Source organism: Manis javanica, chromosome 7 (assembly GCF_040802235.1).
Source record: "Manis javanica isolate MJ-LG chromosome 7, MJ_LKY, whole genome shotgun sequence".
Lineage (NCBI taxonomy): Eukaryota > Metazoa > Chordata > Mammalia > Pholidota > Manidae > Manis > Manis javanica.
Window position 1 is genome coordinate 53,019,356 of NC_133162.1, and position 8,933 is coordinate 53,028,288.

At 38.3% G+C, this 8,933-nt stretch overlaps 1 long non-coding RNA gene across 1 annotated transcript; it reads left to right on the plus strand.

The window, feature by feature from the left end:
* The first annotated feature begins 3,272 nt into the window (after window positions 1-3,272).
* LOC108392947 (uncharacterized) lies at window positions 3,273-8,095 on the plus strand. Its single transcript, XR_001852151.3, has 3 exons — window positions 3,273-4,298; window positions 4,407-4,536; window positions 4,664-8,095. It is a non-coding gene; the product is annotated as an uncharacterized lncRNA (long non-coding RNA).
* Window positions 8,096-8,933: the final 838 nt, after the last annotated feature.

An 8,933-nucleotide genomic window follows, 5' to 3' on the forward strand; every position in this document is an offset into this window, starting at 1 on the left:
GACTTTAAGCATCAAGCTCCTTTCTCCATGCTTCTTTCTCATTAGTTATTGGGATTTGAATGGATATGATTTTACTTTAATGAAAAGGCCCATGTGCTAAAAAATGGAAGATTATTCTAAAATTGTACCCTTACTTTAGAAAGATGCCTTTTGAGAATAATCCTTAGTGTTGTTTACACAAATGAGCTAAAGTATAGATTTTTCAAAAATTAGTCTGAGGTATAAGTAAAACTATTAATCCCACCCTTATACTAGATCACACTAAGATTATAAATGTGTTCTGGAGGTTTTAGGTCTGAAGGTCTGTGCTTGACAGGGAAAACCTTTGTTTTCATCTTGCCAAGTAAAGTGAGATGACCTTTCAGGCTGAACTTAAGTAGGGGAGCCATTGCTGCTTGTAAATTGCCTGACCAGAGTGTTTCCACATTTCTTCATGGGGTCACCTTGAAACAACCAGCTCTTTGCCATACATCTCATAAAATGTTCAATGTGGGTAGTGTTGAAGATGATACTGCCTGTCCTTCAGAGCAACGGTGGATCTTAAATGGTGGGAGACCAGTTGTGATTTGGTCTTTTATGCCTGGACCTCAACTTTATCCCCATTTAAAGGATTCATTATTCACAATGGCTTCCCTATATGTTAAAATAGCCCCCACTTCATGCCTCAGTAATTTTTCATATTTCCTTTGTGAACCTAAATTTCTTTTAAGACCATGACTTTGATAAATAATGTATTATAATTTTGATAAATAAAAATTTTTATGGATATCCCAAGTCAAGTTCAAAGTTATAAAAGGACTCTACAACAACTCTCTTTAAGTATATGGAAGCATTGTGTTAAGACTGTAGCTAGCCATTTATTACTGTTTTGTATTAGCTAATTGGAAAACACCTAAATTATAACTAGTCACCCCCACATTTCTGGGTTGATTAAACAGCTCATGATACTTTTTCCCTTGTAGGTTATCTCAGGAGTAATTATAATGATTTGCCCATTGGATTGTATTCCACATTTCTAATGCTCCTCTCTGCAAATGCCCTAAATATATCCTACAATCTCACACCATTTTTTTCTTATATTTTACAATGGACACATATAACCAGGAAGGTTTGTTTAGTTCGGTTTGGTTTGGTTTGGTTCTTTCACAGGAATAGCTAAATCATCATGCTACAACATAGAGAGGAAATGAAGGTTTATCTTTTATTCAGGTAGCCTATATTTACTTGAGACCACAAGAAGTTCCTAACAGGTTGTTATTGATTGCATTTACCCAATTGAGATGAGTCTTCCTGCCACATCACAGGGCATGCTCTTCTTTTCATTCCTGCCTAAAAATCAAATCCCAGATCTTCCTGACTCTCTCACGAAATTGTGAATTTTTAGAATAGAGATTTCAGGTCACCTGACAGATTTTTCATTAATTGTTCTTCTAATTCAGCTCCTTTCTCTCTGTGCCAATCAGTAACAATATCTTCTTTTGTTGGATGCTAAGTGAAGATCAGATATTCACTGTAGTAACTGAGGTTGACTGAATTATCAGGTGCTCTTACAAGTGATTTCTGTGTATTAACTCATTCAATCTTCACAACAACTTTATGAGGAAAGGACTCTTTCATATGCATTTATAGGTGAGAAACCTGAGACACACTAATCTGTGATTTACTTAAGGCAAAGGACTTTTTCCTTCCTCCTTTCCTTTCCTTTCCTCCTGTGCCTTCCCCTCCCTACTCTTTCCTTTACCTTTTCTTCTTTCCTTCCTTCTCTCCCCTCCCCCAACCTCTCCCCATGCTTCCTTCCCCTCACCATCACCTTTCTTCCTTCTATCCATCCGTTCATCCAAGCCAAAAATTTTAATTGAGCACTTTATGCTGGGCAGTATTATAGACACTAGAGATGGTAAACAGAGCAGCCCTGATGCTGACCAGTATCTTTTAGTGCCCTAAATTACACATCCCCCCTCCCCACAAGAGCCTTCTCAGATTAATTCCACCCAATTTCTAACCCACCTGGATAATCTCACCCCACCCTCCATTTCAATCCTCTTAAGTAATTAAAAAATTCAGAGGGTCATATTTTAGTTAATGTGACTGCTTTACACCCTTCTTGTGCCAATAGGCCATGTCTATCTTTATTATGTACCTTGGACACTTTAGTGAATGGTCTTGCCTCCTATAAGCACACAACATTCAGTGTAACTGCTAAACTGTCTTTGTTGCAATGAGAGGGAGATATGTGGGATAGGATTGCACCCACTTCAAAAAGAGATTTTATTTTGTTTCACCTGATGAAAGCATTAAAAAAGGCTTAGCTTTCAGCAAATGTGATCATGAAGCTGATGTAGAATTTCCTGAATGATGTTTGCAATCTGGGAGTAGAGCGTTTAACCCCAGAAGCTGTGTGTCCTCCTATCTTTAGGCATCAACCTGAGCTTCATGAAAACATTCATTCCTAGGGAAAGGTTCTAGATATTTTAACTGCAATCAGCTAAGCTCACTCTTCCCTTTCCAACTATCTCACTACCTCATGTTACATTTCTCCTATCAGGTAGTCCATGAGAAGCCATGTTTTTTTACATAATTTTAAAATCCGATGTAGAGAAATTACAATTGGGGATACACTTAGTATGGGTTTAGTGGGATATAGTTATAGTATTTTCAGTTACTTCCATGTTATGACTAGTTATCTCAGTATACTCATGTCTTCCAGGAAAATTTATGTTGCCCATTGTGCCAACTCGCCTGATATCATGACACAGAGATTCAGGGCAGAGGTTCTACCTTGATATCAATGTGTTTAAGGGTCCCCAGCACTGGAAGTATGTAGACTGAAGAAGAGAAACAAGGTTTGAAATACAGAGAATTGAAAGCCAGTCTGTGGATAATCCTTCTAAACCTTACAGTTCATATATGGTAGGAACTTGATGTTTTCCCAAAATTGATAATATTTTTAAATATGCACATATTTAAAATTAAAATTAGCATCAATAATAAAAACAAATTTGATCAATTCTTTATCTTTCTGTTCTCTCTATTAAGGAAATAAAGATCATTGTCATAGAAAGGGGTGATAGAGTATGCAGCCAAAAAAGTAAAAATAAATATCATATAGGTGTGTCAGGTAGTTAATTAATAAAAAATATGTCATATTTTTTGGATTTTGTGACACAGCATTTTTCAGTGTTAAGAATTTTTAGTTTGTTGTAATTTATTTTCTAATTCTCAATAATTATTTACTTTTGGACCTAACTGTATTTGTATGTTACGTTCTTGAAGAAGATTGCCCACCCAGTTTTATAAGTTTCTGTTCTTTCAAACCTTAATCCATCATATCTAAGAACCATTTTATGTAATATAAGGGAAAATGTGTGTGTGTGTGGAGCAGGGGTGTTCTTAGCACTCCTGGACCTTCTCTGAACCAGTTAGTCACTAAGAGTTTTCACTGTCAAATATAAGAGAACACTAAAAACCAAAGACAACTTCCCCATCTTCTTTTTATTGTTTAAAATATTCAGTGTCACTGTATCCTAGGCATTAAAATATGTTATTTTCTTTTATCTTTGTACTAGACAGGATTAAGCACTATGCTATAACAAAGAGCCCCACATGTCAATGGCTTTCACCATTAAAGGTTTATTTTTTCATTCATATCACAGGCCACTGCTGCTCCATGTAGTCATTTAGGGACCCTTACTCCTTCCATACAGTCATTTCCACTATTTCTTTTGCATCTGGGCAACCAATGGGATAAGAAAAAGAACACAGTGGATTGTGAAAGTGATCATAGAGAATAGGCCTGAAAGTGGTTTGCATCATTTTTTCCCACAATCCATTTGCCATAACTTGGTTATATTTTGTCACTTAAAGAGGCTGAGAAATTTCTAATGTGTCTCCTTTTCTAAAAAAAGAGGAGAAATATGCATATAGGTGAGTAGCAGTGTTTTTGGCTATAGCCTTCAATAGATACGTTTTAAAAAAGACAATTTTTTTTGTAGATGGGAATGATCTCATAGGGAAATTGTCCCAGCTCCCAAATATATGTGATTTAATTGGGGGTGCCATTGTGTTTTGGTGAAAAGAGTATGGAGTTTGAAATCAGAATACCTGGATTTGTATTTGTCCTAGCTCGAGAGAGAGAGAAAGCAATTCTTGTAGGTAAGTCTCCCATTACAGCATGGCTCTGCAGTAGCAAAGTGTAAAAGTCAACAGAAAAGTTTCAGCAGAGAAAGTCAAAGCAGCACCCAAAAATGCCTGCAGCCCCAGGAGATGCCAGAGAGTCAAAATTTTCCCATTCCTCTAAGGTGAGTATGTAAGGTGGCCTTTTACATTTACCATTTTTAACACATCACATTCATAGCTGCTACAAAAATGTGAACCACTGCAGTCTAATTTTACTTTCTCATATCTAGATGCCAAGTGACCCGAAAGCCTCGGATTTGTCTGCATGACCTTTGAGGACCCACAAACCTGAGAACAGAGCAGGATGCAGATATTGCAAGCACCGTGGTAGTCCCCAGGGATCAAAGAACAACCTCCATTGTAAGTCAGTGGATGGGTACTGATGGTCCAGGTTGACTTCATCTGATATTCACCAGCAAGGCCCCATCAGTTGTGGTATTTGGTGTCTGTTCTAATTGGTTGGTGCCTATTTCCAATTGCTTGTTAGGTATTTTGAGTGTCACACCTACTGATGACTCAGACTGATGCCCGGAAGTTTCAAAAGTCCCCTGCCCCAGCTTGGATCACCTGGTGTGGATAAGGAAAAAAGAAAGGGGAGAGAGCACCCTGCAGTGACTGATGACTTCCTCTCAAGGAGACTGGATAAACAGTGACTAAGTTTAATCTGACTGTCAAGCTTAACTTTTCCACTGTCAGTTTGTGAACTAATTTAAGTTCATTTACTGTGAATAAAAGAGAGCTCCACTTTTTAACATGTAAAATTCATAGCTGCTACAATGTAACTGCAGTTTAGCTTTTGCTTCTCTTATTTAGATGTCACATGTGCCCCAAAACCTCTGAAGCCATTTCATTAGGCATTAGCTTGGGGAGATCTAAGAGGAAATGTGTTCTTTTGCAATTTTAGGGAGAAAAAGTACTTAGTGGTGGTGTGTTACCACAGTGGAGTTGGATTTACAAGCTGGCATAGTGGAACTTCACCTTTCTACTTTGTGGGGATTGAGAAAATTGGTCAAGCGAACCCCGCAACAGATAGGAGGCTGAATAATAAGTTACTTTCTTTCACATGGGTTAAAATCCAGAGACTTCGATTAGGAAAAGCTCAACTGGAAGAGCAAAAACAAAAACAAAAATACTAGAAAGAAAATGGACTGATGTTCATAGCTTACCACAGAATTATCAGAGGGACTAAGATATTCTTCTAGGGAAGGGATTTATCAGCATGTCTGAGAATGAGTTTCTTTAAAGTTTTAAGAAATAAATACTTTGAGTCTGTGTTTGAAAGCAACAGATAAATTCAGAGTGATTTGAGGTGAAGTCTTTGTGAAAATGTTACTTGCCCCTTAAAAAAAGTTTTTTATTTGTCTGGGTAGACTGTATGGGGTCATTGGCTGTCTGCTTAGGACCCCAGAGACATGGGCGATCAATACAAGGGAGATGTTTATCAAGTCAAAGATGAATTCCTCATCTGGAGGCAGTGTGAACATTGTTAGACATTGGAAGGGGTGATTGGTGAGAGTGATGGAGTCCCTGCTCAGGGTTAGGAAGACCAGGGAACATTTTTATTGGCCTTTTGGGTTTTAGAACACTTCAAGGTGAAAGGAATAAAGAAGATGAAGCAGCTGGGTCTGATAGCAGGCTTGGTGGGTCAATGCTATACTAGGTTGTCTTTCAATCTGAATGACCTCTATTTGAAATTTAAAACAATTATAGAATTTTCGCTTTAAATAGTGGATAACAAAAATAGGTAAGAATGGAGAGCATTGGAAAATATGACTGACATGGGGTAAGGGAAATGGTCTCATTAGTCTCAACATTTTTTGGTTTTAAGAGTCAATATATTTTTCAGAAATTCAGTTGGAAGACATTCCACTGAATGGCTACAGAGGATCATCAATGACTCTAACAGTGATACTCATCACAATCTGGAAAGTGCTCAGAATTTACTGCACTGAGAGAGGGTCTGTGAAAGAAATTGTTCGTTCAGTGTTTCTAGGTTTCAGGGTGATTTTTTAAAACTCATATAGGATCAGGGTCACCTCTAGGTTGTACAAGGTCCTGGAAAGATGTTTTTTGCAGGTCCCTTATACAGATAAACAGTTTGATTAAAAAATTAATTAAATTAATAATTTAATTTAAATTATAAACCCATATGAGGTATAGTAATTTATCAATGATATGTAATTTTACAACCCATGTAAAATTAATAAACTCATGTGAGGTATAGTAATTTATCAATGAAGATTTAGAATCATGGGTGAAGAAATGATATTTATGTATTTGTTTACTGTCCAGTCAGTGCATGCTAACTTCATATCTCTCACCATGGGAAAAAGGTGAGAAATAGGTTATTAGTTACAATATCACAACTGTTTGGAGTCTGTATTATTGAAGCAATGCAAATAGATCTTCTTACTTCCCTAGGTCTCTCATAACCATTCACTTAGTGCTGGTCATATCATTACTTATGGTATTCATCCTCCATTGTGCTGCCTGTAAATATTGATCTCCAGTGACTCTAAGGAATCATTACTGTGCTTCTTTGCTGATGACTGTAAATGTAAGCTTATCCAGAGCATGCAGAAAAATGGGAATAATTTGTTTCTTGGCCATGTTAGGTTTACTGCTTGCAATTTTATAGTATTAATGTAGAATAACACATTTTTCTTGAATACTTTAGGATCCAATTACTGCATTCCTACACATCTCTTTCAGTGTTGATGTTGGGAGAGGGTCCTATGGACCCATCAAGAAGAGTGGTCCAAATCCCACAGAAAGACCAATGGGGAAAATACAGTGTCACCACACTGATCAAAGTCAAGAGGGACAACTACTACAAGGGTCTGTAGCCATTTGCATTGCGGAGTAACAGTCTCCAAACTTTGGAGGAAAATGAGTGAGGACATTCCTGGGGACCCTCTGACATGTGGCAAGGAGCATGTGAGAGTGGGGTGGCCACCGTTAGGCCAGCAACAAAGGTGGGGGATGGTCAATCAGGATGGAGCATGCCTGCTGCCATCCTACCACCCTGGGTTTCTGTAGACTGGAGGCAGCACTGCAATGGGTATACTGACAGGCCCACATATGCCAGGCTCAAGCCCAAAGGGGACAGTGAATCCATAGCCCTCAATAATCCTATGGCCAATGTGAGTGAGTCACCCACATCAGTATGCCAGCATCATTCCGGTGGCCCTATGTGAAGAATAGGTCCTATGTGAAGAAACACCATGCTGGCTAGTGGGGGTGACCCATTTGCCAGGACAACCTTCTGGAACAGAGCCTGACCATAGGCCTCATATAGCCAAGAGGTGAGAGAGCACAGTTGGCCCCATCCTGGGGCAGAGGGTTGGAGAGTGCCTGAAGAGGAGAAGTGGGGGCCAGAGCCCATGAAAATCCTGGTCTGGATAGAGGTGCTCCATCCAGATGGCACTGCTAGTCCTGGTAGACCCCAGGCAGCTGATGAAGACTTCAAAAAATTTACACAAGACCTCCAGAGTGCAGATACTCTGAGGTGTTGATGGGGCTGTGCCACTTGCCTGGGTCTAAGGGTGGTACATTGAGGGGATCATATATAAACAGTCATCCTTGACTTAGAGTTGGAGATACTTCAGATAGACCTTCAGAGATACCTTCACTTTGCAAATGGTCTGTCAGAGTGAAGTGGTGTAATTTCCCAAAGACGAAAGCTATATATAATTTGTTAGGAGGGCATGCTTATGTATATAAATACCAATAAAATAATATAAGCACATAATTTATTTTATATATTTTTTATAAATGTATGTAAACAAATATATCTTCCACATAGTTATCTCTTCTATTTGGTAGAAGAATTTGGCTTCACTAATGCATTTTACTCAATCTTTAAAAATTCATGTAACCTATCCATTGCAAAGCAACGATTTTCATATTTTTGATCCAATAAGTCATTTCAATATGCAAAATGATGACACTAATATGACACTAATTCATTTCTTCACTTCTTAAAGAAACTGGTTAGGTATGCTTATACTGAATACTGGGTTCTCTTTACAATCATATTTTCTTTATGGCTGATACTTCTGTGTAATTTTGTATAATTTAGCAGATTTCTTATTAATTAACTGCTTGTTCAGTCTGACTTTTTCTTTAAATATATAGTACTTCTTGTTGTATTTTCAAGAGAATACTTTATAAAGAAAAATTGTTCATCAAAGAAAGGAAATGAAAACCCCATGGATATTGTGTAAGAAGAGAATTGTATCATTACCAATGAAATATTCTTTCCTATAAACCAAATGAGGAACCAGACTGGGAAGCACTAAGTATGCTTAAATATGCTGAGATCTTGGAAATTTTAACTATTAGAAGAACACATATCACTGCCTGTGTTTTAATGGATATAAGTTTCTCATTCTGAACATTCACTGGAATTTGAGAAGTGGTACCAATTATGTATTGTGAGATTTGTACTTCTAAACTTGGTGGCAGTGCAAGGGGCATCTGGAAGTGTCTCTTGTAGGTGGGGTGGCTATATCCCCAGTATGAAGAGGGAGAGAATATAGGGTCAGAGTGGGCCTCATGGTGGGGCAGTGGTGAATATGAACCTTGAGGGCCAGGTGGTGGTTGGAAATGGGAGTAGTGGATGCAAAGCATTGCTGCCCAGATGCCCCTTCAGGTAGAGACACACACTGCCCAGCTGCAGGGATGGTTGGCTGTGATGGATCTCAGTGGAGTCCCTCTCTGGGAACTGGCCTTTGCCAAAGGTGTGCCTCCTGCCT